This window comes from Pinus tabuliformis, chromosome 5_2 (assembly GCF_031772625.1).
Source record: "Pinus tabuliformis cultivar Carrire ecotype Pingquan chromosome 5_2, CPIR1, whole genome shotgun sequence".
NCBI classification, from domain to species: Eukaryota; Viridiplantae; Streptophyta; class Pinopsida; order Pinales; family Pinaceae; genus Pinus; species Pinus tabuliformis.
This window is the reverse complement of record NC_142306.1, coordinates 105,224,533-105,252,499: the sequence shown is the minus strand read 5'-3', so window position 1 is coordinate 105,252,499 and position 27,967 is coordinate 105,224,533. Positions and strand designations below refer to the sequence as shown.

The window sequence follows — 27,967 nt, the reverse complement described above, 5'->3', positions numbered from 1 at the left end:
TGGTAGATGTAGAGTTAAAATGAATTTAGATTAGTTTAAATATTAACCTTTAAATAACTCACATTAGAGAAAAATACCATGGGAAAAAACCATAGATTAAAAATATGATAAGGAAAAACCATGGGTTGGAAAATTTTATATTTTATATTTTAATTTTAATTTGACTAAGTCAAAATGTTAAACATTGTAACATCTCTCTAAAATAATTTAATTCCATGCTAGCTCCCATCATTTTCCTGCTCAAAAGATAGGCGTTCTCAACACCTTAGCTACTTCGGCGCGCGTTGCAAGTTTATGACGAAAATCACCTTGAAGATGAGAAAACTTACCTCCTGGAAGTTTTTAATAAGAATGGTTATAGTAGGTCTCAAGGTCTTAAGGTTTTTCAAAATGCTGAAAAGGGTCCTAAGAGTAAGATTGACCCCAAGGATTGGTCTTCCGGTGTTCATCTTCCCTTTATTCAAGGGACCACGGATAAAATTGCTAGGATCTTAAGGAAGCATGAGATTCATTCTTCTTTTAGACCTCTTAACACTATATGAAGTTCTCTTCATTTTGTTAAGGACCCGATTAACCCCAAGGATTAGAAGGGTCAGGGAAAATTTTAAGAACCCCCCCTAAATTTATAAATATAATAAATGGGTGAATCTCCATGGTATATAGGAAAAATGGAAGGCGATTTTATCAATAATATAATATGTATATATAATTTTTTGGCGAATCTCTCACTAGGCATGCGAATATTTTACTCAATTATAAAATCTTGTAAGATCTTGGTGAGTCTTTCACTAAATAATAAAACTTTGTAAAGTCCTAGTGAATCTTAGCATAGGCTACATGCTGGTTTAATTCTCCCATTTAAATAGGCTACATTCCAGGTGAATACCATGGGTCAATACCATGTGCCATTTTTATTTTTATTAATTCTAATATTAGGGTTAATAATGGTTTTTTTGCATGGTATTAATAACAATCTAGTCCATGGTATTTGTCCCATAGTATTTTGGCCATAGGTTTCACCTAAATATAACCCATTTTTTTGAGTGTTCGTAAATATAAGGTGACTTATGGAGTAAATATAAAAAAATGTTTTATTTGTTTACCATACCTCTCGTTTATTTATATTTTTATTAATTTACCATACCTCTTTTACAAATATGGTATTTGGCCCATAGGATTCACTTAAATAAAACCTCTTTCTTGAGCCTTCATAAATAGAACGAGGGTTATGGACTAAATATAAAAAAGGTTTTATTTATTTACGATACGTCTAGTTTATTTATATTTTTATTTATTTACCATACCCTTTGAGTAAGTATAAAAAGACGTTTTATTTATTTACCATACCTCCACTTTACTTATATTTTTATTTGTTTACACCGTTACATGTATATAAGGTGACTTATGGAGTAAATATAAAAAATGTTTTATTTATTTACCATACCTCTCATTTATTTATATTTTTATTAATTTACCATACCTCTTTTATAAATATGGTATTTGGCCCATAGGATTCACTTAAATAAAACCTATTCTTGAAAATGGGCGAATGGATTCACTTAAATAAAACCTATTCTTGAAAATGGGCGAATGGAAGGTTGTGAGTCCTAATTTCAAGGGCTAAATTTACCTTTTTTACCCTCTCCCTTAAAATAAGGTGGGCTATTTGAGGTGATTTGTAAAAATGTACTATGATACAAAATATTCGCCCACTAAAAATTTAAAACCCCTTAATTTCGCCAAAGGGCGAACATTCGCCCCTAAAATTATCCTTGGGCTAAGGGTGTTTATATCATTCCCTGTTCTTGTCGAGCTCCTTATATTGGTGAGACCGGTCAATCCATTAACCAAAGGATTTGTGAACATGCTGCCGACATCAGGCATGGAAGGTCTCGCTCCTCCGCTTTGGTAGAGCATGCAGAAAAAACCAATCATCACATCTCCATTGAAGAGGCTAAAGTCATTGCGAGGATTGACCATTTTCATTATCGTAAATTTAGAGAGGCCTTAGAAATTGAAAAAAAAAGACTTGTTAATTTAAATAGAGATGATGGCTGGAGTATCAACAGATGCTAGATTCCTGCGCTTTCTTCCTAAAAAATTATTTTTATTTATTTATAGATTAATTAATTAATTTTTTTTTGTTAATCCCCATATTGCTTAGTTTATGACTCTCTTAAATTATTTTTGGTAATATGAATAGGATTAAACCTTAATATTAATATAATATTATATATAATAATATTCATTAATAAGATTATATAGGGTTATGAATCCTTTCTCACTTGAGGGGGGATGTGAAAAAGAGAGCGATGAGGGCTCTGTCGGCAGGAGGACTCGAACCAGGGCAGCCTAGGTCATCGGCCTAGGGTGCTGCAGACTAGACCTCATTTTGGATGACGAAGACTAGGAGGTACGGGGTGGGTCAACAGGTTTTCTGTGGAGATGGTCCATACAATGGCCATGTAGGCTGTGGGTTGGATCCAGGGTGCTCAATCTGCAAGGATCCCAAGGAATATGTTTATTGGGACAAATTTCATCCAACTGAGAGGGTACAGTGGATGATTGCAGAGCAGGTTTTGGGTGGGGATTCTTCCTTCGTTTCTCCCATGAATCTCAAAGGCTTGATCCAGTACACAAACCCCACCCCTTCCCCCTTTGATCCTTTGTTTACGTAATAGATTATACCCTAAATTATTCATTAATCGAGCATGTCCAAAGATATGAATCAACAATCCAACTGTATATATTTGTGGTGCAAATTTTCATTTTTTCACAAATGCATAATAGCGAATAGATTTACCTTAAATTATTCAACGTCCAAAGATATCAATCAACAATCCAGCTGTATAGGTATATGTGTGACGTTTACTGGTGCAAATTTTAATTTTTCACAAAAGCAGAATCGTTGTCAGGGTTTACCGGAAGAGTTGTGGCAGTGTAGGAAACCAGGCTGATTGAACCAATATCTCTTCTAAAAAAATTCAACAATTCCAATTTAATAATCCTATCGGCCTCTATTTGTACCTTTTGGGACAATTGCTAGTTAATAAAATTGTGTATATTCTAGTAGTTGATAAAATTAACATGATATCACAACTAGGATAATAAATTAATCATATTATTAAAAAAGCTATGATAATGGTGGTTATAATAATGATTTTTTTAAAGTTAAATGGGGTTTAAAATTTAATTCAGATTTTTTTACGAAACAATTAATTGATTTTTAGTAGTTGGCGGAGGTATTCCCCACTATACTAATAAAAATCAAAATAAATAAAAAATTAATTTAATAAAAAAATTAATTTAATTAAGTTAAAATTAAAAGAAAAAATATTTAAAATTTAATTTTAAATTAAAAGAAAAAAAATTAATTTTAAATTTAATTTAAGTTAAAATTAAAGGAAAGAAAAGTAAAGTTAATTTTAAATTTAATTTAAAAAAATTATCTTTTTGGGGTAATCTAATATCATTATAAAATAACAATAGATATAACCATAAAACACGCATTGCTCATATATTTTTTTGTTTTTCTCACAAGTGGAAGCAATCTAAGGAAGAGTACAAAGTTTTTTAAGAAGTTGAAATTTTTGTGTGTAATTACTCAATGACGTTCATATATCATTGGAAGTAATTACCAAAAATAGAAATTTGTGTTTGTCTATTTAGCACTACAAAATCAACATGGTATGAGAGGTTCATATATTATTGGAAGTAATTACCAAAAATAGAAATTTGTGTTTGTCTATTTAGCACTAGAAAATCAACATGGTATCAGAGGTTCATATATCATTGGAAGTAATTACCCAAAATAGAAATTTGTGTTTGTCTATTTAGCACTAGAAAATCAACATGGTATCAGAACTTTGATGGAGAAAGTGCTTAAGGTAGTGTTAAATTTTTGGGGTTGTTACCCTATTTACTTACGTACACCGTATTTACTTTTTACTCTTACCTAAAGAATGCCAAGAATTCCATAGATTATGGTGGGGGAAAATATGTTTAATTACAGAAATCTAAAGAATGCAAAGAATTCTATAAATTATGGTTGTAAGTAATTCTTGGTCAATATGTCTAATTATCGAAATATAAAGTATGTATTGCTATTAATAATTCTTGGTCAAATAAGATGAATGAAGTTCCTCTTTAATAAACCTTAAGAGGCATTGACATTAAAGAGGTGACAAGTTTGAAGAGCTTTGAACTTGTCGAATTGTTTGGTTCCTAGCTTGATAAAGGTTTCCATGTATAACATACTATAATGTAAAAACTAAGTTTAAAGATAGATAACTTCTTGAATAGTTGAAATGAGAGTTATGTGTTTATCACTACAATCTTGTTTAAGGTGTTCTTAGAAAATCTCTTATCATCATAAGAGAAACTTTGTCATAAGCCTAAAAACTTCCATCATAATATTTTGATATACCAAAGGTCTATGTCAAAGACTTTGTAATATCCTTACCTTGTAAATCTTTGTAAATCATAATATTTTTATATACCAAAGGTCTGTGTCAAAGACTTTGTAATATCCCTTGGAAATCCTTGTAAAAGCTAATACATTTATGAGGTGAAGATATTAAAAATTTAATATATATAATAAAAATATATTAAATATGTGGATAAGTTCTTGAGAGATTTGGCCAAGAATTAGTTAGGGTTTCGTTCTTGATAACCACCCTTTCACTCTTTTATTGGTGGCTCTAATATTTAGAAAAGAATATGAATAAAAACATGAAAAAGAAACATGGTGCAGAGGACAAACCCTGTTGGTTTAGAAGTGAAAACAGATGAATTTTATATCTATGAATGTTCTTTAGGCAAGGAAATATGGACAAATATATATAGGCCATGTGTGAAGATTATTGGGAAGATACCCAATGTTAGCAACTCTGGTGTGACATCTCGAGAGTTGCCATGAAGGTTAATGACCATTAAAAGTGAAAATATTGAGTGGACATGACTGACATTGCACAAACAATCCCACTCAAGAAATGAATGGACATCAGCTCGGTTGACAACGTCAAACAAAAGGTCCCATCCAATGAAATTCCATCTTAAACCATTAAAAGTTTCCCTCTGCACTCAATTGGGATCACATGTCGTCAAGTCAACATGCCTTAACACATTATTATGAGTTACTATTTACATCAATTTATGGCATATAAATGGTTTTCATTGCAAGAGAATGGATGCGCTCTAACTCAAATCCCTAGTTCCCAACTACTCACCATATGCATTGGAGCACATTAACAGTACAACAATTTATTTATGCATTAAATTTTTTTATTTACACGGTATACATTTGATAATCTCAATGTATTTGGGTTTCATCCGCCGTCCACTTGTAATATTTGTGGCCATGGATGGTAACTTTCCCGGTTTCCATTACGCAACTGTTTTCACCCTAACCCTCGAAGCGATAGTCATTCTACTCAGCCATGTCGGGACTCTAGATTTGCAACTCATTTTTCCTGCGGTGAGGGTGAGCGTGTCCTCCATGTTACAGTAGATATTTGCAAAGTGTCGCTTTAGCGAGTAATTAGGCCTTTCTCGTTATCCCTTCGTTTTTCGAACTGAAAGGGTAATTTGTGATTAAATCTTTGAGGTCTCTGTTTGGTTTTTCTTTGCTTTTGGTGTTAATCATTCGAAAGTGTTGCGATTAACTCGTCTTTGGCCCTGTAGACTCCTTTCTTCCTCTAGCCACGAAAACATCTTCCAATGGTTATAAAACCCTCGTTGATTTCTCCACAGGTAACCGACTACACTTCCTTTTGACAGAAAAATTCTCTTTCGCTAAGAAAATTATTCCTTCGCTAAGGTTTTGACATAGGCTTTAATGGGTTTCATCTGAGGGTCGATGCTGGAAAAATTTACAGTTCCACTCTGCACAGGTAAACCCTTTTGGTTCACAGGTTCTTTTTCTTTCTGCTTTATAGGTTAGCATGAATAGAGTTTTCTTATTTTGTGTTTTTAACGAGTTGTTCCTTTGATCAAGTTAGCTCTCCTCCCGACTCCCTTGGTAATGGGTTTTGTGTGGCCTCACTGGTATGGATTGTGTGTTTTTCTTCCCGGGTTCTTTCTACCCCTCTCAACCCGTTCAAGGTTTTTGACTTTTTGCCATTATGGGTTTGCAGAAAAGAGGAGTTTATAATGGAAAACCCTCTTGATTCCCTCTCAGGTCGACTGAATGTTGTTCCTAAAGGACAACTTTAGGGTCATTTGATTTTATGAATCCATGGGTTCGTGTTTGAGACCATCGTCATTAATTTATACAGTATGTAGCTTTGGAACTTTTAAGTTATTTCTTCTGAGTACTGAGAGTACATTATTGCTCATGGTCTTAACGACTTCAACTCTGTTGTTTAATATGGATTATTTATATATCTCTAGCTTCATAATTTCTATTATTATAGTCTCCACCATTAGAATGAAATGGGTGTGAATATTTTTCTGGCTCTCATTTTACTAAGCACTGGAAGGCTTCGACTGTAGCTAGCTGAACCAAGCCTACTGATTTGGTTTCTTTTAGGTTGGTCTTTGTCCTATGTCCGGCCGCTGATGTATTTTACATCCATACAACGTTCTTTTCTAGTTCCATCACCATTTACATGTTTTGTCACTAAATTATGTGAAATTTAAGGATATACAGTGGTTTTTCTTTTTCTTAAATCATTCTGACACTGGCGAGTTTTTGATTGTATGCACGGTATTTACAGAACTTCTGTTCTTCGTCTTATTTCAAGTTGTCTTGTATTTAACTCAAGTCTTTTACTAGAAATTATAAATTTTTTTCCTGTGTTATTCAGTTACTCAGTAACTGCTCTCCATGCATGAATTCGTGAATGAAGTTGGGTTCTCAGTCCTACTCACAGTGAAGGTGCTATGGATTATTTATTTGTATTTCTCGGTGTTTTCTAGTAACGTACTTTACTGTTCTTGAGTCTCATGCTTTTACCGTGGTAAGGTTATCTAAATGTGCATCGATCTTCAGTGTTGAACCCTTTCCTTGTTACATATGTATACAATATTCCCTTACAGAGATTTATGACTAATTCATCAGGGTATAACTAAATGGTTGTTTATTCCAATTTTTCTTCTCTTATTTATACCACACAATACAGTACTAATCTTGCACAAAAATATGGTTTTTTCTTAAATAACAAGAAATTGAAGATATCCTTTTATGTTCAGTCTTGTTTTCTTTATTTTTAAGACAAATACTTCACATTAGCAAGACTAAACATACATGCTACGATGAGACAACACTGCACAGTTCATTCTTGTATAAGATGTATTGTTCTACTTTCAACACTGCACAGTTCATTCTTGTATAAGATGTATTGTTCTACTTTTTCTTTTATAGTATTGTTCTACTTTTGCTTTTATACACAAATATTTACTATTTGTTTATATTTCATTTATTTTGTAATAGCTTCCAATCTTTAAAAGAAAACATAGCAACTACAATAGTGTGAAAATACTAACTATACCAACCAGAACCAAGAAGTCTCTCCATCCAACCGTGAGGCTGGCAATGACGTCTAGTCTCTCCCCGACCTTCCCCTCATCCAGATAGTATATGTGCCAATCTTAAGTTGTTCAGCCTCCAAACCTAAAGACTGTCAGTCCAGTTTGGGTTCCAACTTACAAGGATTTACCAAGGATTCCATTGGCCCAATTCCAGCTCAATAACTCCTCAGCAGTGGCAGTATTATGCTCACCTCCACAATGTCCTGTAGCAAGTGTCCCTTATCAGTGTCTTCCATCCTCTCTTCTTCAGGCTCATTTCTTCTTCCCTGAAAAGGGTCTACCTTCTTGGAAATTCCTCTTTTCTAAGAGGAAAAGGAGTTCTAGCCGACCTAACTATCTCGAGAGGTTTCTTTTATTTAATTCCATATAAATATTGAAAATATTCTTTTATTTTTCATAAACCATTTCTTCTTGAACCATGTCTGAATTACCACAATTCTTTGGTCTTTTACTTAGACCATAATTAATTCCAAGTTTGTAAAAATAAGCCAAAACATAATTAAAACTATAATGTAAATTCTTAAAATCTAAGGTGTCGCATCTTCCCCCCAAGACGAAACACCGCCCTGGGTGTTTGATTCAAATTATTTGATCAAATATGGGTATGCTTGTCGCATGAAATATTTATCTTCCCAGGTAGCTTCATTCGGGTTGGAGTGCTTCCACTGCACTTTAACCTAGTTGATATCTCGTCTTCGTATCACTGTTTCTCTCTGCTCTAGAATGCATAGAGGTTCTAACAACAGTTCTTTGTCTGGTTCGACCTATTATAGACATTTTTGGGCACTGCAACCCCAATCATATATGTCCATAAACCAAGGGCTTTTGAGTCCCTAAAAGTGTTGTTTCATGCCCTAAAGGAACAAGGTCAACTGATTACATCATCTCCCAGAAGTTCTCCACAGAAAACTGCTCAGAACTGGTCAAAACTGGGCCATACAGGTTGCTCAGTGCTAAGGGTGCGATGCATCTCACTTGCCCAGTGTAAAAGGTGCAATGCATACTGGAAAGCCCTTCTGTAGGGTGTGATGGGCGAGAATGGACAAATGGCAGAGATAGTTTGCGAGGTGGATGATCATGGAATCTTCCAGAATCTTCTCCTGTGACACTTGCCTCTCTGAATTCGCCCAGGGATGGGTAAGAGATCATTAATATCCAAGTGGAATCAAGAACTATCAGAGAGAAGACACTAATCAAAATCCCAGAAGCTGACTCACCTCCCTGCAATCATCTATATATGGATCCCTCATCACAGACATCCGGAGGTTGGAGGCTGGAATTTTGTATCTTGTAAGGAAGTGCTATTGGTTTCCTAGTGGAATATCATAGTGTTGGGTGATCTAAGCTTTTCATGAGGTGAAGAAGGGCTTTCATGCTGATAGGATGATGCTGGATCAGTTCAATGGGTTGTAATCCTCTCTTCTAATCTTTACATCAATAAAGCTATTCAAGTTTTCCTCCACATTCTTGTATGTCTGATAGTATATGCATTTGTGTGGTCAATATATATCTAGTCCTATATTGTTTATGATTGTAGATCTCTTCACTTTGAAGGTATTATGTTGCTTTGACTCTACAGGGACTCTTTGAAGCGGAGTGGTCAAGGGAGAAGCGACAAAGACCTGTCGGTGAGGAGAAGGAACAAGCAAAGAACCGAGCGAAAGATTATGCTACACTCAAAAGTTCACGTTGACAATATTAGTATCATTCACATAGTTTTAACTTCAACTTGATTTAATTTCGTGGTACCTGCATATCCTGCCAACTAATCACATGTTTAGGGTCATAAACGTATTTCTTTAATAGTGATACATGAAACACATCATGAATTCTGATGTGAGCTGGTAGCACTAGCCTATATGCCACCGGTCCAATTATTTCTAGAATCTGGAAGGGTCCACAGTATTGGGGTGCTAGTTTAGCACATTCACCCCACTGCAGTGTGCTTATTTTCATCTTTACTCGTAAATAAACGTGATCTCCCACTTGAAACTCTCTATAGGTCCTCTTCTTCTCAGCATAAGTCTTTTGCCTATCTTGGGCAGCTTTTAGGTTCTGTCGTATTTTCTTGACTGTCTGTTCCATTTCAGCAAGTATGTCGGGTACCAATAATAGTTTATCTTCTGGATTATTCTAGTTGTTAGGCACCCTTCATTTCCTTCCATATAATACTTCAAAGGGGCTCATTCCCAAAGATTCATTGTAACCGTTGTTATAAGCAAACTCAACTAAGTGGAGATATTCCTCCCACTTAGTCGGTTGTTGCATTATGTACATTCTTAACATATCCTCCCGCACTTGGTTCACCCGTTCAGTCTGTCCATTAGTTTGAGGGTGATATGTGGTGCTAAACTAGATTTGAGTCCCGAGTCCTATGAATCTTCATTTGATGGGTTTGACCCGTGGATGGGGCTCGGCAGTCAATTCGAGTCATTAAAAGATAAGTATCTTGCTTTATTAAAAGGAGTTTAAAATTTTATTTACCCAAGATAAAATATGAAACCTTAGCTTTGTTATGATATTAAGAAAGATTGCTTATGAATCTTATGTGTGAAAAAATATAAGAATCAATATTGTTCTCTTGGAAAGATTTATTTGACTCTTGTGCATTAAAAAAGAGATTAATCTTATTATATTTTTGGAAATATTTACTTGATTTTGTTGCAGAAAAAACAAAAACAAAAAAGATTATCCTTGTTCTCTTGATTCTTGTGCATTAAAAGAGAGATTAATCTTCTTATATTTTCGGAAATGAGTTGTCTTTAGTGAGACTTTTTGGAAGCTTTTTCGGTGAGTTTTTCTGGTCTAATTTCTCTAAAATCTCGCAGGAATTTATTGAAATCACAAGCTTGATGGGTAACCTTGTTGGAAATACTGATAAGGGGGTGGGTGAATCAATATTCTTTTCAATTAATATTATTATTAATCGATCAAAGCATTAGTTAATCTTCAATTATTATCAGTGTTTGTACAATGATAACAGCAAACAAAAGGAACACAAATGCACACAGTTTTTAAGGTGGAAACCCCCTCCGGACAAAAACCACTTGAACGCTTTTCTAATAATTCTTTAATATTCAACTCCAATTGAAAAGAAAGCTCCAACTTCCTAGAATCTAAAAAAGCATTCTTCTCCAACTACCATTGGATGGACACTCCAACACCCGAGATTCTTCGGTAGTCAATTGAACGGATGACCCAACACCCAATGAGCTACAATTCACCCTAGAACCACCCTGCCACCCTGAAGTTTTGCCAGGCTTGAACCTGTTGGTGACTTCATGCACTAGCTTAGCACCACCCTACCACCCTATAGAAGAACAAAAGAAGAATGGACTCCCGTACCAGGGAAAATGATCCACTTTACAATGATATAGAATGATGTAGAAGAAGAAAACACACTAGACTGACACAACCACCTAATGATGATCCTAGACCTCCCAACACTGCCTCTTCAACTCTTGGCAGATAGACACTTGTACAACTTTTACAATGATGCTTTTACAATGACTCTATACAATGATACTTTTACAATCACTGTATGCAGTGCTGCCCACTTGAAGACTTCATGTGGTGAACTTCTTGTTGCTGTTCTGCACCTTGATTGTTACTCTTGTCATGCTACCCTTTCTCACTCTTCAGAACATTAGATTATGCACTGGGTCTTCTCTTGATGAATATATAATACCTGCAAAAGGTCTTCAAGGAAATACCCATGACATGATAGTAGCAAAACTTACCTCATCCTGCAGAGCATATGTCAGTGCTAAACAAAAACAACAAATTAGAATACAAAGAACCTATTGAAATGAAGAGATGAAAATGCATATATAGAAGATACTTACCTGGAGCTTATCTCTGTTGCGCCATTTTGATGCACTTTTCTCTTTGCTGCCCTAGAAAGTCTGGTCCTTTGCACCCCTTGACAACACTTGATCTAGTTTTGTTTTCTTGCCTTCTAGGAGCGCGATATTGAATTTGATGTATCTATGTGATTTCAGATCCCCAATTTGTTATCTTTGTTCCTGTAGTAGCCCTTTGAGTCTTCTTCCCAATGCCATAGGTTTGACCTGATTTGGATTCTTCAAGGCAAAGTTATGCCCAATCTCTCACAATGACCTAATAAAGGACTAGTTCAGTGGAGCGAAATTGTACAGTTTGCCACGTGTCACTATTTCCTCTTTCGGCGCTAAAATTGATAAACAGAAAACTACAGTCCGTGCACTATCCATTAATTTTTTATAGAACTCCAATCCTCTTCTCAGAGAGAGTTATAACGATTTTCCCAAGGTCACCTCTTTGAGATGAAATTCGGGAGCCTGCAAAAACCCTAACTTCCACATACCCTATCTCCTAAAATATAGCAAACCAAGATCTTAAATTTGGTCACGATGTTCATCAGGGTTTCTTCTCAAATGGGTTTTCATTCACGCATCTAAAACTTCTCGTAAATAAAGTTATAGTGAAAATTCCACGATCACTCCTTTTGGAGGATATATGAGATTTCCTTTTATAGAGTTGAGAGGGGCTTCTATAGAGAATGTTGGAGGGGTTTTAGGAGCTTAAAAAACTATTAATTACTGACTATTAAATGACCAAAATCAATGATAAATTCCATTCCACAATCCCATGGGTTTTTAGCTCACTAATTGAGGTTACTAACTTCAATCTTGAATAACTTACAGACTGTGACGAATTACAAGAGAACTATATACCGATAGAAAGATATTTTTGAGTATAGTATTCCTATAATGGTTTATGAGATGAGAAACCATGAATGATGATGCCCAATGTGCCATGGAAGTTTAGGGTCATCCTTGGTGCTGCTTGGGTTGACATTAATGACAACCTCAGATCATCTTTAGATCAACAATCTCCCCCTTTGGCATTGATGGCAACACAAGTACCCCCCCTGTGATCAGGGCACCTCTTCTTACTTCCTTCTCTTCCCCTTTGAAATCAATGGAAAAGGGTGACTCCCCCTGACACACAACCATCCTGCAGACCTATACACACTTCCACTCCCCCTTTATTTTTTGAATAAGGAAAATCTAATGAGAACTTGGAAGAATCCCAAGCTTCTAGTGAAAATTTTCAAATGCTTCACGAGGTAAAGGTTTAGTGAAGATATCAATGATTTGTTCTTTTGTACCAACATATTCAAGTTTGATATTCTTTTCAGCGACTTGTTCTCTAACAAAATGATATTTGAGCGGAATGTGTTTTGTTTTTTAATGCATGACAGGATTTTTGGAGATGCTAATGACATTGGTGTTATCACATAATATGGGAATAGGCTCACTTAATTGTACTTGAATATCTTGCAAAGTTTGTTTCATCCAAAGGACTTGAGTACAACAAGTTTCCAATTCAATGTATTATGCTTCCGCTGTAGATAACGAGATTGAGGTTTGCTTTTTGCTCAACCATGATACAAGACATCCATCTAGATAGAATGCTGCCCCACTAGTACTCTTACGATAATCAATGCTTCCTACCCAATCTGAATCTGTAAAGGCTTAAATAATGAGATTATTTCCCTTGAAATACCACATGCCATATTCTATTGTTCCCTTTAGATATCGAAGAATTATTTTGACGGCAATAATATGTGATTCTTTTGGTGTTGCTTGGAATCTTTTTACTTGTCCAACTGCTTGCATAACATCTGGTCGGGAGGTTGTTACATATAGAAGACTACCAATCATAGATTTGTACAACCTCTGATCCACATCCTTAGATGAGTTGTCTATGCTCAATTTTCAACCCGTTACCATTAGAGTAAGAACAGATTTGCAATCTTCCATTTTGAATTTCTTGATCATTTCCTTGATGTACTTGGCTTGACATATAAATATTCCTTTCTCTTGCTAAGATATTTGAAGCTCTAAGAAGTATGTCAACTCACCAAGTAAATACATCTCGAACTCACTTTGCATCTTTGTAGCAAAGTTATTACTTAGTCGATCATCATTTCTACCAAAGATTATATCATCCACATATACCTCAACGATTGTTAAATTATCTTTATCTATTTGTATGTAAAGATTGCTATCAGCAGTACCTTTCTTCAACCCTTGTTGACGTAGATTTCTATCAAGATGAGCATACCATGCTCTAGGAGTCTGCTTGAGACCATATAGAGACTTCTTTAATCTGCAAACATAGTCTTCTTCTCTTGATAGTAGAAATCCTTCAAGTTGTTCGATGTAAACTTCTTCTAATTCGCCATTCAGAAATGTTGACTTAACATCAATTTGGTAGAATTTTATTTTTCTTGAACATGCATAGACGAGAAACATCCTGATAGCTTCCGTTATGGCAACGGGAGAAATTTTTTCTTCAAAATTGATTCCTTAAACTTGTGCATATCCTTTGGAGACTAATCTTGCCTTGTTCCTGGTAACTTGTAATCCTTCAACTATTTTTCTCTCCCTGAACCTTTAATGAAACTACCATCTTGTTCAAACTACCTTCCTATCAATCATAGACTTGCACCATATACTACTATATTAACTCCTCCTGTACAAACATTAAGGAGTGAACAAGCCAGATTGTTCAAAATAGTGAGTCACTTAATAGGCCATCTTGACTTGAGTTATTATCTGAAGCAACGGATAATTCCTCATGACCTTTTGCTTTTACAAATCCTAAAAGCATAATTGCTGAAACCTTGTTATCTGCTTTGTCTTCCTGTACCTGTTTCCTTTTCCAGACCTTCTTATTCCTGTAATATCGAGCCATGTGCCCATAGTTATGACACTTGAATCATTTAATGTTGTCCATAGGCAATTTTATCTGATATCTGCCACCGCGAGTGTTATGGCCATAGTTATGACATTTGAAACATTCAATATTTGGCCCATCTAATATGCATTCTCTTTTGACAAAATCATCATGGAACCTATCTCGTGATGCTGCAAACTTGCTTCTAGGGTTTTGCAGATAATGATTGTACCTGTCAAAAACTTCACAATCCCTAGCCATATGTCCATATTTAGCACATAAAAAGCAATAACTATTAAATAAACGAACATACCTGGAAGATTTTTCATTCTTCTTTGGAGGCGGTGTCATAGTTTGTTGTGGTCCTTTGTTCTTGATTCCTTTGGTCTTTTTATTTGGAGTTGCAACATTCTTCTTTTCCTTTTTACTTTGATCAACTTCCTTCTTAGAATCATCTTGCGAAGCTGTGGAGCTTGTACCTTCATCAACTGGAGCTTTACCATCTTTAATTGCCTTCATTTTTTCTTCTTCGTCTGTCTTATCTTGTAAGTGTTCTTTTTGCGATCCCTTGAGTTTGTTGATCTCATCACAGGTTGCATCAAGTTCTTCTTTCTTTTGAGCAAGATCTGCTTGAAACCATCTTTTCAAGATCTTATTTTTTCTGCCTCCTCAACCTGTAGCTTGAGAAGAGTGGTCTTCTCTAATTCTTCGTTGAGAACCTGTATATGTTCCTTCTGCTTCTCATTTTCAATTTTGACCCTGCTTATTTCTATTGAAGATGTTTCTAATTCCTTTTTCTATTGGTCAACAACAGATATGTATCTTTGATCAGATTACTTCCTTTCAATTTTTGCTTCCTGCATCTGTTGTGTGATCCTGCTAATCTCTGCAAATATTGTGTCGAGTTCTTGTTGCTTCTGTTGGACTTCTCTCTTAAGGTCTCATGTCGTTGTATTATTGATTTCTTCCAATGCCCTTGAGTTGTTGGCATTGTTTTGGATAGTGTTTCCCTTCTTCACTTCCTTACGCAGCGAGACTACTTTGGCTTCTAATGCTTCCCTTTCTCGGTTGCTTTCTTCCAACTTCTTTTGAAGTGACTCTTCAATACATTTGTGTTCTTCAACTTCAATTTTGAGACCTTGAACTTGTTCTTCAAGAGTATTGGAACGGATCTTCTCAGCGTTGAGCTCTTTTATAAGCTTTATTGCCTCCTTAGAAAATTCTTCTATTGTCAACCCTTCTTCTTTGTTGTTTGATATCTCTTGTTTATTATGCTTGGCCATAACAATACTCTCTCATTGGCTTCTTCTTCACTGTCACTATCTTCATTGAATGGTGAGCTATCTTCTTTAGAGAGAGTTCCTTTTGAATCCTTTCTTCTTGCCAATTTTTAGTTTTCTCATAAAGTAAGCATATTCTCCATCTGAAAAACCTTCTTCATCATCTTCCTTTTCTTCACACTTGCAGGTGTAGGTCTTTGCCTTTGAAGGTTGTTTGTCCTTATTATTTTATTTAGATGTAGTGAGCACAATTTTTAGATGCGAAGTACCCTCTTCTTCATCAAAGTCTCATTTCATATGCTATGAGAACTCCATGTAATTCCTCGTTGCTGAGTTTGGCCATATTTGCACTGTATTCTAAGACCGATACCTTTGGGTTGAATATTCCTAGTAAAGTTCTAAGAATCTTTCGTATAATAGTCTTCTCGTCGTAGGCTCTCCCAATCCTTCCAGAGTGTTGGTTATTTCATCAACGTGTTGGAAGTATGCAACAATGTTGTCATCTTCTTTCATTATGATTTGCTCAAATTTTTCTTTGTAGATTTGAAGCTTTGCTTCTTTGACATTTGAGTCACCTGCATATATATTCTCAAGCTTGTCCCATACATTTTTGGTGGTTTTATGACCCAAAACCTTATGATAAGCAGATTTAATAAGTCCATTGATAATAATATTCTTTTATTTTGCATCATTTACCAAATTATTCTTACCTTGTGCATCCGCGGTTGGTGTAAAGCCATTTTGAACAATGTCCCATACTTCGTAACCTTGCGCCAAGAGATAGACCTCCATTCTTCTTTTCCAGAGTGCATAATTATTTTCATTGAATAGAGGTACACCATTTTTGGTATGCTCTATGATCTCCTTCCAGTTGTTAAACTGCTATTGAAGGAACCAAGCTCTGATACCAATTGTTGGAAATACTGAGAGGTGGGGGGGTGAATCATTATTCTTTTCAATTAGTATTATTATTAATCATTGAGAGAATTAGTTAATCTTCAATTATTATCAGTGTTTGTACAATGATAGTAGTAAACAAAAGGAACACAAACGCACACAGTTTTTAAGGTGGAAACCCCCTTAGTATTATTATTAATAATTGAGAGAATTAGTTAATCTTCAATTATTATCAGTGTTTGTACAATGATAGTAGGAAAAAAAAGGAACACAACCTCACACAAATTTTAAGGTGGAAACCCCCTTCGGGACAAAAACCATCTGAACGCTTTTCTAATAATTCTTTAATCTTCAACTCCAATTGAAAAGAAAGCTCCTACTTCCTAGAATCTAGAAAATAATTCTTCTTTAACTCCCATTGGATGGATGCTCCAATGCCCGAGATTCTTCAGTAGTCAACTGAACGAATGCCCTAACACCCATTGAGCTACAATTCACCCTACCACCCTGAATTTTTCATAGGCTTGAACCTGTTGGTGACTTCATGCACCAGCCTAACACCACCCTACCACCCTATAGAAGAATAAAAAAAGAATGGACTCCTGTACCAGGGAAAATGGTCCACTTTACAATGATATAAAATGATGTAGAAGAAGAAAACACACTAGACTGACACAACCACCTAATGATGATCCTAGACCTCCCGACACTACTTCTTCAACTCTTGGGAGATAGATACTTGTAAAATTTTTACAATGATGATTTTACAATGACCCTATACAATGATACTTTTACAATGACTGTATGCAGTGCTACCCACTTGAAGACTTAATGTGGTGAACTTCTTGTTGTTGTTCTGCACCTTGATTGTTGCTCTTGTCATGCTACCCTTTCTCACTCTTCAAAACATTATATTATGCATTGAGTCTTCTCTTGATGATACCTACAAAAAGTCTTAAAGGAAATACCCATGACATGATAATAGCAAAACTTATCTCATCCTGCAGAGCATATGTCAGTGCTAAACAAAAACAACAAATTAGAATACAGAGTACCTAATGAAATTAAGAGATGAACATGCATATACAGAAGATTCTTACCTGGAGCTTACCTCTATTGCATCATTTTGCTGCACCTTGCTCTTTTTTGCCATGGAAAGTCTGGTCCTTTGCACCCCTGGACAATACTTGATCTAATTTTTTTTTCTTTGCTTCTAGGATCATGATATTAAATCTAATGTATCTCTATGATTTCAGATCCCCAATATGTGATCTTCTATCCTGTAGTATCCCTTTGAGTCTTCTTTCCAATTCCACAGGTCTGACTCGATTTGGAGTCTTCAAGGCAAAGTTATGCCCCATCTCTCACAATGGCCTAATAATGGACTAGTTCAGTAGAGCGAACTTGTACAGTGTGCCACGTGTCACTATTTCCTCCTTCAGCGCTGAAATTGATATACAAAAACTATAGTCCATTCAATATTCGTCACTTTTTACAGAATTCCAATCCATTTCTCAGAGAGTTATGACGATTTTCCCAAGGTCACCTCTTTGAGATGAAATTCGGGAGCCTACAAAAATCCTAACTTCCACAGATCATATCTCTAAAAATATAGCTAACCAAGATCTGAAATTAGGTCACAACGTTCATCAGGATTTCGGCTCAAATGGGTTTTAATTTCAGCATCTAAGACTTTGCAGAAATAAAGTTATAGCGAAAATTCCACAATCACTCGTTTTGGAGGATATATGAGATTTTTTTTATAAAGTTGAGAGGGGCTTCTATAGAGAATGTTGGAGGGATTTTAGGAGCTTAAAAAAATATTAATTATTGACTATTAAATGACCAAAATCAATGATAAATGTCATGCCAGAACCCCATGGGGTTTTAGCCCACTAATTTGGGTTACTAACTTCAATCTTGAATAACTTACAAACTGTGAGGAATTACAAGGAGAACTATATACCAATAGAAAGATATTTTTGAGTAGAGTATTCCTATAATGGTTATGAGACGAGAAAACATGAATGATGATCCCCAATGTGCCATGGAAGTTCGGGGTCATCCTTGGTGCTGCTTGGGTTGACATCAATGACAACCTTAGATCATTGTTAGATCAACAAATCCTTACACAATCTAAGTGCCCTGACGGTTTTTTAGGGTGTTGAATCCATATATACAGTGAAAATCCCAGTTTAAATAACAAAAATCAAGATTTTTCCTCAAAATTTTCCGCCAGATTCTGGGACCCGAAAGTCCAAAAATTCACACTAAAAACAACTTCTCTTTGGAAAGATTTTCATTATGTTGAAAAAAAACAAAGAGAGATTATCCTTGTTATATTTTTGGAAAGATTTCATATAAATCATTCTATAAAGAGATAATTATTCATGTTACTTCCTAAAAAAAAGAGGGATTTGTTATAAATCTTATGCGTACAAGATAAATTAATGCATATGGAGCCTACACATAAAAGATAACGAAGGCTATGTTATTTATAAATTGGAAAAGAATGTAGGAAAATTATGTGTGAAAGGCTAGGTTATTGTGTTGGAAATGCTCACATAGTTTTTATGCATCAAAATTCTTGAAAAGGGATAAGTAGCTATGACTTTTTGGTTGAATAGAATCGACAGATTTTGTGGAGGTTGTTGAAAGAGAGCACATGGTTTTATGTTTAGTTATGGTAATTATCATACAAACATAGTAAAATTAAAATTGATTATACTGGTCTTTAGGAAAAGAATGCACATAATTACCATTTGCATAAAATATTAGCCATGTTATTTTAGAAACACTACATAGTAAAAGATAAATTAGTTGTGATCATTCTTTGGAAAGAAAAACATATGAATTCTTGTGCACTAAACGATAAGAATGAGGATTATTTTTTTGAAACTTACTTGTGAATTATGTGTATATAGAAAAGAACCCATGTTAGTTTTCAGAGAAGATTGTGTGTTTGTATGCATAGAAGGAATGGTGATTGTGTTAAAAGAACACATGTTTCATGCACAAAAATATTTAAGAATTCATGCTATTTTCATGAAGAATGCATGTGAGATTTGCTTGAGAAGAGATAAAGAAACTGGGTTATTTTATTAAAAAAAAGAAAGATTGCATGAAATTATGTGTGAGAAGTTAGACTATTAATTTCTTTGAAGTTATTCATATGATTCTTATGCATTAGATTTCTAAAGAGAACCACTAGACTCTTAAAGAGGAATATGTGCTTATTTTATTAGATTTTCTTGATGAGAAATATGCACAAAATAGAACTACCATGCTTGATATTTCTTGAGAAGAAATAAGTTATTTGCATGCACTAAAATAGAATAATATGCTTGATATTTCTTTGGAGAAGTTATCTAGATGCAAAAATTAGAAATACTATGTTTAAAATTTTTTGAAAAGAAATGTGTTATTCACTTGCACGAAAAATAGAAATATTGTGTTTGATCTCTTGAAAAGAAATATAATCTTTGCATGTACAATAGACCTTGTAAATAGTCTTATCCTGGAAACGATGCTTTTGGAAAAGGGACCTGCATTTGCATGCACGATAATGGTATCTATTAAGTTATCTTTCCCTTAGAATGGGGCATGCATTTTCATGCATAATAATAATAGTAATATCTATTGCATTGGAAAGATTACTTAGTTACATGCACAAAGAAAAATTGAGGGGCTAACTTTCTTTGAATAATTTTTATCTAATTACATACCCAAAAATCAAAGCTAAGGTGCTAGTATCCCATAAATGGAAAAGGATGGTTACAGTGGTTTTCCTTTGGGAAAGACTGTGTACTTGTGCGAGAAGAACGATAGTAATTTGGCATTTATTTGACATGCTTTGATAATTATATGCTTATAATTAATGTATGAGCGGTATTGTTAAAGGAAGCATGTTGCAATATTTTAATTAAATTTTATATATGCACATAAATAAATGTTGAATGATATCTTTTAAATAATAATTATTGGTCGATTAATTATTTATCTAATCATGATATCAAATCTTGTTGATGACATCAATGACAAGAAATGATGGTGACTTGTGGAAATGATATATTATGTGTAACATTGTGGCAATTAAAGGACTAATGGTCCATGCAGATTGGGGAGTGTGAATTGTTGGATGGTCCATGGATAGAACAACTAGGTTACAAAGATATACAGATTGAAGATTTGTGGGTAAATGATATCAAGATTATTGTAATAGCTTTTAGCTAGATATGTTGTATTTTAATGATATTTGTTTGTAAGATTTTATGATAATGATTAAGGGATGGACTCCCTTATAAGACATTGAGTGAGGGGTGAACACTCTCACGAATATTTAATAATAAAATTAAATGTTTGTTGGCTTTCACCCTATGATGTTTCCAGGGTATATCGGCGTTCAATGATGTGTTCGTTTGTCGTGTCAGTTTGATTATGTTGATTCCTTGCATGATGCGAAGTTTATAAGATCAAATATGTGATTAACTAACCTACAAAGTTATGTCTGAAAATTTATGTTAATATTAACCATCGTGGTATATGATATGGGCAACCTGTGTGAGTACCAAAAGAAATGGTTATTATAGTTCAAGTGTGTTGGTCTAAATAATTATGATATTGATACTAAGTTGTGAAACCTTATTCTTAATAAAATAAACTTATAATAATTATTATCTAAATTTATTTTAATTATAAAATTAAGTATTAAATTATTTAGTTAAAAATTAATATATCTAATAAATATCTAACCCATTTAACCATTGATTTTTTATCCCAAAATCTACAATCAAAATAGTGTATACACTATGACTAAATCACCACTCATGAGCTTCAACCCATGGGACTAATCAAAATAGTGTATACACTATGACTAAATCACCACTCATGAGCTTCAACCCATGGGACTAAGTAACCAGCCATGAGCCTATGAACCCATTCATTGTAGTGGTAACTTTACGATAATATTTAGTTTGAAACTGTGATAAAAATGGAAGCATTTGTCTATATAAATGTGCTTGAAACTGTGATAAAAATGGAAGCATTTGTCTATATAAATGTCGACATCACATGTCAATCCAATTGTTAGTGGCATCTCTATAATAATTTGGTTGTGCTGGCTAATACTCCCAATGTTGTGGTGGTGCCTCATACCTGGTAAAGATTGGATGCTTAGTGAGAAAGATTGGATGCTTAGTGAGAAAAATGGTACATTAATTTTAATCATTTTAATTCAATGAATCTTTGAAAATTTTGAAATTAAATAAGAATGGAGAGAGATATACTATGGGTTTTTAGTTTACATAATTGTCAAAGCAGCATTATCCAACATTTCGATGTCTCAGTCTTTTTCAATAATTTATACTTAGAAGCATATTTTTACAAAATAGAACAAACCCCAAATCAGATTTCTCCCTACTCATGGTTTGTACGTAACCCTTTCCAATCAACATATTCTCCCTAATCATGGTTTGTACGTAACCCTTTCCAATCAACATATTCTCCCTAATCATGGTTTGTACGTAACCCTTTCCAATCAACATAATAGCGTATAGTTGAAACCTTTCTAGTTAAAATGCAAACAAAAGGTAAACTAGAAAGTAAAAATTGAAAGGATTTTTTTTTTATAAAAATGAAGATTGGTCATAAAACTTGGATGGATAGATAATGTTTTAAAGTATACTAACACAACCACATCAGCAAATGTCATTGATATACCCTTATAGATCTATATCAACCATATTAATTATTATTAAATGTTTTAACATTTACTATATATATATATATATATATATATATAATTTTCATAACTCTATATAAAATGACTAATTTTCAATTTAATTTTTTGAATGAAGTTGCTTGCGTTCATCTCTAAACGTTATGAGATCTCACATTTAATGGATTTTTTTATTTAATTGAGAAGCTCTCCTTCTCATTGATGTTAATATCACTATCTCTAGATTGTCTCCTCTCTCTTGCCTTGCCATTTTAATTCTTATTAATACTATTGGAATGACTAGAACATGTTTATTGCAATTAGGGAAATTGATTTCCTACAGAAAACACTTTCCATCCAACAATATATATAAACATATAACCGTAAGAATAATTTGACAGAATATATATCTTGGCTTATTAATTTATTGTATGCAACCATAAGAATAATTGGATAGAATAATATGTTTTCTACACGAAGTCTATTTCCTTGATTGCATTATCCCCTAGCATTCTTTAGGGATTCCATTAATCTTGATGAGAATTATGATTGAGTGGCTAAAGAGGAGACAATCTAGAGATAGTGATAGTAACTAGAGTGATGAAAAAAAGAAAGGGTCTTCTCAATTTAATAAAAAAATCATTAAATGTGATGTCTCTAGAATGCCAAGAGGTAACTTCATTCACAAATGAAACTGAAAATTGATCACATTCGATATGTTCCTACAAGAATGCAGTCATAAAGCTATAATTCTTCTCTATCCAAAACTTGTTTTCCTAGATAATGGTATTATAGTTGAACTCATTTTTTATTCATGGTTGGCCAACTATCTCAGTTAGAATCTTTGATACCTCATTGAGAGGGTTGTTTCTGCAGAAAACACAAGCAGGGTCACTTTGACGCTTCACTGAAATTGGAAACAATTTTATAATGGTCATCGTTGGGCTCTACGAAGTACAATAAAAGGTATTGGGTTCCCATTGATACCTGTATAGCAGTAGGATTAATCCTAATAAAATTGCCCACGGGGCTTTGGATTGACGGTGAATGAGTGCGCTGTTAAGGCACTCCTTGCGATAGGTCACCGGTTCAAATCCCCCGTGGGTACTTAGATAGTATTAATTAGAAAACAAAATCCTAATAAAATTGATGTAAAGTCAAAATATTAGTGAGAAATGAGCCTTCAAACACCTATTAAAATTTCTTCCCAACAAACGACATTCTTTTATTTAAAAAATAAATAAAGCTCATACCTATAAATGAAAATATCTTGAAAGGTATGGCAACACGAGAGAATTAATAGTGATCAAAATGAGTAGGATGGCTTTCCACTTCAGTATGGGTTACTTCCTTGCTTAACCTTATTAGTTTATTTTCCTAGAATAGAATCAACCCTAGAAGAGGATTTAAATCTTCGATGACATGCTCCATAACTCCCGACTCCATCATCTTCCACTTTATCTCCTCCATTCTTTGAAGAGCATGATGTCAGAGGATCATAAATCAAGGAGAATGAAAAAATAGGCAGTGCATCTAAAACCTTTGGAGTGAAAGATATGAAATAAAAAATAATTAATAAAAGAATGGACAATTATTTTGAGATCTTCAAATGACATTCTGTTTAAATGAAATAGACAGAGAAATTGGGACCTTGCCTATATGTGTCTTTGTGTTTGAAACAATCAATTTACCCATGCGAAGATTTGAAACGATTATAGTTACCACCTAACATGTGGCATACAAAATTCGTCATTCATTCAAAAAAGGAAAACTGTGATATTTCATTTCCCAAACCCTTAATTTATTTTATGTAATTATGCATTAGACAAATGTTATGAAACCAGTTCACAAAAAGATAGAAAAGATAGATCAACGCCCTAGAATTCAGCCTCTTCAAGGGGGAAACCTCTTTTACATTACACAAATGAACAATTCTTGGATGATACAAATGAAAAAACCTCCTTTATATATATAGGAGTCTAAGGGGTCACAATTTAACCAAGCTGGCCTAACAATAATAATATAAAGGCACAAAAATAACAATAGTGGGATTCTATGGGGCACAATAATAACAATAAGGCATACAATGACAATAGTAATGGGGGAATCACCAGTATTATAGGGACATAACATGCCCCTCTCCTTCAAAAAAGTGTTGTCCTCAATGCTTGAGTAGTTCTGGATGTTTCTGTATACAATTCTCATCCTCCCATGTGAAATCTTCAATGGGTAAGTTCTTCCACTTGATGAGATACTATGAAATTGATCGATTTTGTAGCTGTCGAGTTCTTGTTTCTTTGACTGCTTTAGGTTCCAATATGATTTTTCCTTCCTCATCGAGTTTTGGAAATATTGTTTGAACTGGAATCTTGTCACTTATAACCTTCTTTAAGCATGAAACATGGAAAACTAGGTGCACTCGGGAAGCTGCATGAAGCTCCAATTTGTATGCCATAGTACCTATTTTTTGCAACACCTTGTATGAACCATAATACTTTGGTGATAATTTATTATCCTTCTTAGCTTGCTTGAGGGAAATTTGTTTATATGGTTGTAGCCATAGGAATACCTAATCACCTACATCAAAACTTCTTTCGTTGCGATGTTGATCTGCGTGTTGTTTCATTCTATTATGCGCCAAGGTGAGGTTATCCTTTAAGAGATGGAGAACTTGTTGTTGATGCTCGATGTGATATTCCACTGCTTGAACCTTAGAATTTTCTCTTAAATATGATGTGGTGGATGGTGGATGATATCCATAAAGTGCCATAAATGGGGTCATTTTTGTTACAGTATGGAAGGAAGTGTTATACCACCATTCAGCCAGAGGCAACCATTTGACCCAATGTGTTTGTTTATCAGATACAAAGCAACGAAGATATCCTTCCAAAAATTTGTTTACTATCTCTGTTTGCCCATCGGATTAAGGATGATAAGATGAGCTATGAGCTAATTGAGTACCAAGACAAGAAAATATTTCTGTCCAAAAATTTCCAGTGAAAATGGGATCTCTGTCACTTACAATAATCTTTGGGTTTCCATGTAGCTTTTGAATTGTTTCCATAAATGCAGTAGAAATTGTACTTGCTTTAAATGGATGAGATAATGCAAAAAAGTGTGCATACTTGGAAAGTTTGTCAACTACCACCATGATAACACTCTTTCCTTCGGACTTGGGTAAACCTATGATAAAATCCATTGAAACCTCCTCCCAATGTTGGCTTGGAATCGATAAAGGTTGTAATTGTCATGGGGTCTTAATTGTTTTAACTTTATTTTGTTGGCAAACTAAACATTCTGCCACAAAATTTTGAATATCCGATTTAGGGCCATCCCCAAAAAATACTTCTTAACCATGTGGTAGGTTTTTAGAAATCCTGAGTGCCCTCATAAGGGAGAGGTGTGCAATTCCCTAAGAATCTTTTGTTTGAGTTGGGAATTTTTACATAGCTATAACCGATCCTTGTACCATAACGAATCATTTTTCCAACTAAATGTATCAGATGTACTGGGATCTTGTTTTATCTTTTGAATGAGTGCCCACACTTCCTCGTCGTTATTCCATTTATCCCTTGCTTCATTTATCCAATCTGGTTGGCTAATATAAATGGCACAAAGAAATGATTCCACATCCTCACCCTTTCTTGAGAGTGCATCTGCCACAACATTTTGCTTCCCTTTTTTGTAGATGATTTCAAAGTCATAGCCCAACATCTTTGTGACCCATTTTTGCTGCTCTTTTGAAGATAATCTTTGTTTTAAAAAGTATTTAAGACTATCATGATCTGTTTTTACCTTGAAGTGTCTTCCCATTAGGTAGGGTCACCATTTCTTAAGTGCATGTAGTATTGCCAGCATTTCCTTCTCATAAATAGCTTTGTGTAAATACTTTCCTTTGATTAGACGACTTTTGAAAGCAATGGGTCTTTCTTCTTGCATTAAAACAACACCAATTCCATTTCCTGAGGCATCACATTCCACAATAAAGGTTTTTGTGAAGTCCGGTGTAGCTAAGACTTGTGCTTGGCACAATGCCCCTTTAAGATGATCAAAGGCCTTTGTTGCTTCTGGAGTCCATGAGAATGTATCTTTCTTCAATAATGTTGTTAGAGGTGCTGTTATTCTCCCATAATTCTTAACAAACTTGCGATAATACCCTGTCAACCAGAGAAATCCTCATAGATGCTTTATGGATGTGGGGATTTTCCATTCCTTAATGGTTTTAATTTTTCTAGGGTCTATCTTAACACCTTCATGAGATACAATATGACCCAGATATTCCACCTCTTGTACTCCAAAGAAACATTTGGAGATTTTTGCTTATAATTGTTTCTCCTCCAATAGTTTGAGCACCATGTCAACATGTTGGACATGATCCTTCCAAGACTTGTTGTAGATTAGTATATCATTAAAAAATACTAACACAAAGTTTCTAAGGAAGGGTTTGAAAATGGAATTCATCAAACCTTGAAATGTAGAAGATGCATTCGTAAGGCCAAAATACATGAGCAAAAATTCATAATGACCCTCATGAGTTCTAAATGTTGTTTTTGGAATGTCTTCAGTCTTCATTCTGATTTGATGATATCCTGAATGAAGATCCAACTTGGTGAAGTAAATTGATCCATGCAATTCATCCAATAATTCATCAATGATAGGAATGGGAAATTTATCTTTAATAGTGAGCTTGTTGAGCTCCATATAATTTGGACACATGCGCCATGATCCATCCTTCTTGTGAACCAATACTACTGGAGCAGAGAAAGAACTTTGACTAGGTTGAATTATACCAGCCTCTAGCATTTCTGCAACCATACGTTCAATTTCACTCTTTTGGACATAGGGATATCTGTAAGGTCTGATGTTTGAAGGAACACTGTCTGTAATCAAATTGATAGCATGATCATGATCACGAATAGGTGGGAGGCCTTTGGGAGTCTCAAATACCTTGGAATGATTGTCAAAGACGTTTTGGAGATATGGAGAAATGGATGGTTTCGATGTGGGAACCTCTAGTGAACATAATTGTGCAATTATGCCTCGTTGTTCTTTCTTTAGAAGCTTTGTCATTCTGTTAGAGCTGGTTATCTTTCCCGGTTTTCCTGCGATACCCATTAATTGAACTTCCTTTCCTTCGGCAGAGAATTTCATGAAAAGTTATTGAAAATTAAAATCTATTTTACCCAAGGATTGTAGCCATTAGACTCCTAGTACAACATCAGCACCACCCATTGGAATGGAAAGCATTGGGCTATTCAATACATATTTTCCCATGGATAGCTTGATATTATGGCACTTTCCCGAGCAATTTATGGTTCCTTCACTTGCAACCATCACTTGACATTCTGGTGCTGGATAAAGGAAGAAATTCAATTCCTTGGCTATCTTACAATGAATAAAATTATGGGTACTTGCCGAATCAATTAACACTATTACCTTTTTCTTCTTGATATGCCCTTCTACCTTGATAGTTTGAGGAGTGGTAATTCCAGCCAATGCATTACAAGATATGGTCGGTGTTATGAAACTAGCTCACAAAAAGATAGAAAACATAAATCAACGCCTTAGAATTCAGCCTCTTTGAGGGGGCAACCTCCTTTACATTACACAAATGAGAAATTCTTGGATCCTACAAATGAAAATACCTCCTTTCTATATATAGGAGTCTAAGGGGTCATAACATAATCAGAGCCGACATAACAATAATAATGTAAGGGCACAATAATAACAATAGTGGACTTCTATGGGGCACAATAGTAACAATATGGGCACTACATGGGTACATCAATATAATAAGTGGGTTGTACTAATAACAATA

At 34.5% G+C, this 27,967-nt stretch overlaps 1 long non-coding RNA gene across 1 annotated transcript; it reads left to right on the top strand.

Moving 5' to 3' along the window:
• Nucleotides 1-5,479: 5,479 nt before the first annotated feature.
• Nucleotides 5,480-6,813, top strand: LOC149157723 (uncharacterized). Its single transcript, XR_016262006.1, has 2 exons — nt 5,480-5,891; nt 6,135-6,813. It is a non-coding gene; the product is annotated as an uncharacterized LOC149157723 (long non-coding RNA).
• Nucleotides 6,814-27,967: the final 21,154 nt, after the last annotated feature.